Below are 4,193 nucleotides of genomic sequence, written 5' to 3' on the forward strand. Positions count from 1 at the left end.
TATATAATGAATGACAGGGAGTGCCATCCAATGGAAAGGCATGTGGATGAAACATTATGAGGTGTCTCTATTCACCTTTTCCACCAGACACCATACAACTTCTAGCTGTACCCCAAAGGAAAACTGACTATGAAAGGGAAACACTGTGAGCTGGTTGAGGACATTCAGGCAGCCACAACAGCACAGGATCTTCTGAGCTACTTGAGAAAGTGGCAAAAAATCAAAGCAAGTGTATTCAGAGTGAGGGGGAGTATTTGAGAATTAATGTCAATGCTTTTTAATGTAATATATTTCACAAATATACATGCATATATTTAAAAACCATATTTTTGATCCCTTAAATAATCAGATAAATTATGTAATACAGTAGTTTCTGGTTTTCATAGTAGACTATGCCTATATTGTGATTCAATTCTTTTTAAGGCATTTATACAATAAACTATGAAATTCTTACTTGTAATAAATAGCATTTATTGCATTTAATTATGAAGAATCGCAATGAGTATATTTATATTCTAAATACTATTATGACAGTTGATGTTATAATTTATAAACATGCATGCTTACCTTCAAAAACTGCTAATAATAGGTCTGGATTAGTCTTCACATCTTGAACTGCTTGCCAAGGCATTACAAATGGCTCCGTGTTAACAATTCTTGAAGGATTAGCATTAGATGGATCATAGAATTTTGGAGGGAGAATGCTGAACTCAGTAAGATGTATGTAGGCCATCCAGGCCAAACATCGATCACTTGTTTTAAGGTATTCAGCTACTATTTCATCATTAGCCAATTTTAATGCATTCTAGATAAAATGAAAAAATAGTGTGTTTTTTTAATGACCCATATTGACAAAATTCAAATGTAAGGAATATAACTTACATTTCTTTGAAGTAGTTCTTAAATATCTAAGCAAAAACTTTGATAGGTGCCAATTTTTTAATGAAAATTCTCCTTAGAAAGGTCAACACCAGATTAACATAATTTTCACTGCCTTGAAGTTTGAAACAGTTAATAAAACTTGATTTTTTTTTTTTTTTTTTTGTGCCAGGGACTGAACTCAGGACCTTGCAACTGACAGGCAGATGCTTATGCTGCTAAGCTATCTCCCCAGCCCCTGACATAGTTAATAAAAAAAAGATTAAATTTATTCATGTGTTTTCACTGTCTTCATACTTAAAATAAGAGAAAAAAAAATAGTAAAAGCACACTCAAAAAACCTATAGCCATACAGATACTTTCCTTATGATCTGAATTTTTTTTCCTATTGTACTTGAATTTGAAGTTTAATCTGGTAGGTGCTTAACATAAATCTTTCTAATTAAACGTTTAAAAAAAAAAAAAACCCTAGAGATATTATCTGCACCAAATAGTGAGGAAACAGACTCATCCTAAGTCACTCACGTTACCAAGAAGTGGCAAAACAAAATTCAAATCCAAAGCAATAATCTTATCATTACACATTTAACAATTTATACAGATTTTTAACAATTTTTCTGCAAAATGAAATATTATACTAAAATAGCTGTTTACCTGTAAAATTGCAAGTGCACTTTGGCCTCTTCCAGTAAATATGTGCAGCTGAACCCTAAACAAAAGGGCCTCTAAGAGCTGAAAGGACAGAACATCTGACGTCTCCCGCTTGGCTGCTCTCATCAGAAACTCCACCATTCTCTCACAAACATAATCTTTTTCTTCAAAGGTGCTCTCTAGATGTAGGAACTGCCCACAGGGGTTTTATATAGTCAGTACTGCTTTATAGGTATAAACTAAAACTACAGACTTTTAATAAAGAAAATATCTCATCAAATTTCTGTAAAGGATAACTGTAAAAACATATACACTGTTCAACCATCTTCTAACATTACAACCTTGATTTTTCCTTCTATCACAATGTTGCAGCTAAAGCTACATGAAAACTAAAATGATACAAATGTATTCACAGAATCATCACTGAAGCAACTTCATCTCTCCTTTTACAGAATCAACAGGTAAGCTGCAACAAGGCCATGGTATATATGCAAAAGTTTACATAGGCATGATCACATATAATCTGCACGGCTTAGGTGTGTGACTGTATAAAAATTTTGACAATAGCGTCCACATTAAAAACATATGGCAAAACACATTCAAGGCCAAACAACTTCACGGAAACGCTTTACATTTTTTTGAATATTCTATACCCTATAAAATCCTCTAGTGAAAAATAATATCGACAGTGGCACAAGTCTACAGGTCAAACATGAGGCACTCTTTGCTACCTAAATCTGTTCAGTACCTAAGTTATTCAAACCTATGTAGTTTTCAATTTTAGTTGGGAATTTTTTTCTCTTTTAAGTTAAAGAGGAAATAACAGATCTGGAGTCCAGGGAGGCATACCAGCAGTCCCAGCTATTCAAGGGGCTACTGCTTAAGCCCAGGAGTCTGAGGCCAGCTTGGGCAATGTAGCAAGACATCTTAAACAAAAACAAACTTGATACTGTAATGTACTTAATGAGGCTGGGGATGTATTTCAGTAGCAAAGCATGTGCTCAGTATTCACAGAGTCCTGCTTTTGACTTACAGCACATTTGAAAAATAAAAATTTCTGAGATGATAGATTTATCTGAAAATTCATGTGAATCTACTAATGATCACATATAATCAACTGGTTCCCTAGTACAGCTGATAAAAGTTAAGATATAAAACTGTTTTACTTTGTAAGTGAATCACTTATTATTTTAAGACTGGATAAGAAAAATCCCATTGTCTAAGAGAAAGTGGGAATACCCGTCTTTGTACTAAATCTTAGTACTATGGCAAGGTAGTATCAGTGTGAATTAGAGCTTTGGCACATTTCTGTAAGAAATGAAAACAATAAAAGGATTCAAAGCAATTTAAAAGAAAAACATGTTCATATGGATTGGAAAACTAAATTCTACCCAAAAACTGTGTAATAGGTAAGTATAAAATATTCAATAATTATATTTTTCCTCATCAATAAAGTTAACAACAAAAATCACTCATTCATCAAACATTTTCTTGTTTAAATTAATCCTGACTCAGAAGTGTCTTTAAGGTTACTAGAAAGTGAGAAAAAATTTTATCTATATCCTCATAAAGCACATAATCTATTATGCCATGTATCAACATTTAAGATGTCTCAAAGAATTACAAACATACACACCCCACAACTATGTTATCTTTTCTACTCACAGTCCAAAAGGTTTGATAATCAGGAGCATATTCAACAGCTGTTTCACTCATTTCCTGCACCTCTTCCTTGGTTCCTCTTTTTGAGAACAATCTGAGGTAATGGCACCAAATTTCTGGATTGTCTTTGTTGTTCTCCAATGCTCGAGCTAGTACATTTAGAGCAGAATCCAGGGATTCTGAGCCTAGCCTATACATTTAAAAGAAGAAGCAGGAGTGTTTTGTTTGGTTTTATCCTTGAAAATTTAAACAGGGCCAAACAAATCAATTTTTTAATTCTTTTTTGTATTCAAACCTAAAAAGAAGCCAGGATCACTGGCAAAGAACAGTAAATCAAAACACAGCAGATAAGGTCCTAATTTCCCACAGACACAACAGCTTCTTAAGTGGATATTCCGAGAGCATTTACCAGATAAAAAGTGTTATAAAACCACTATGATTATCAACTTCAAATGCACTCTATGTTCATACTCAGCAATACCTTTTATGGTTCAGACTCTTTGGGAATGGAAAACTTAAACGGCTCTCTTTCAAGGCCAGCCACTGCCAGCACAAAATATCAAAGCTTTCAATATAATAGTTCTTTTCAATGGTAAAGGGCTTGCTATCTCATGGAGAAGATAATTCTCTCTCATGAACCTATTCATAAAATAATGTACAGTTCTCCTGGTCTACACTCAGTAAATGAGTCAGAAAAGAAAACACTGTAACTGATCCTATTAGCATGGAAATGACATATAAAGAAAGTACAATACTGAGGCATGTGTCACTAGCACTTCGCAATGCTGCCTTATTTTAAAGCTTTTAAAAAAAATTTTTGAGACAGATGTATCAGGGTAGCCTATTTTAACAAAACTCTGAATTATTATATTTACAATTGTATGGCAGGCTGGGGATACACAGAGCGGGGCACAGGGCTTTCCTAGCATGGACAAGGCATTGAGTTTGAACCCCAGCATCGATGAAATTACTACAGTTATAACAATATTATTCAAAAAAAA

The 4,193-nt window shown here is 33.7% G+C and overlaps 1 protein-coding gene across 1 annotated transcript in view; it reads right to left on the reverse strand.

Moving 5' to 3' along the window:
• The window catches only part of Zfc3h1 (zinc finger C3H1-type containing), a 65,396-nt gene that overhangs the window by 21,097 nt on the left and 40,106 nt on the right, over positions 1-4,193 (reverse strand). The gene's annotated exons all lie outside the window — the stretch shown is intronic.

The sequence above is a fragment of the Octodon degus genome, unplaced genomic scaffold, assembly GCF_000260255.1.
Source record: "Octodon degus isolate 3935 unplaced genomic scaffold, OctDeg1.0 scaffold00047, whole genome shotgun sequence".
NCBI classification, from domain to species: Eukaryota; Metazoa; Chordata; class Mammalia; order Rodentia; family Octodontidae; genus Octodon; species Octodon degus.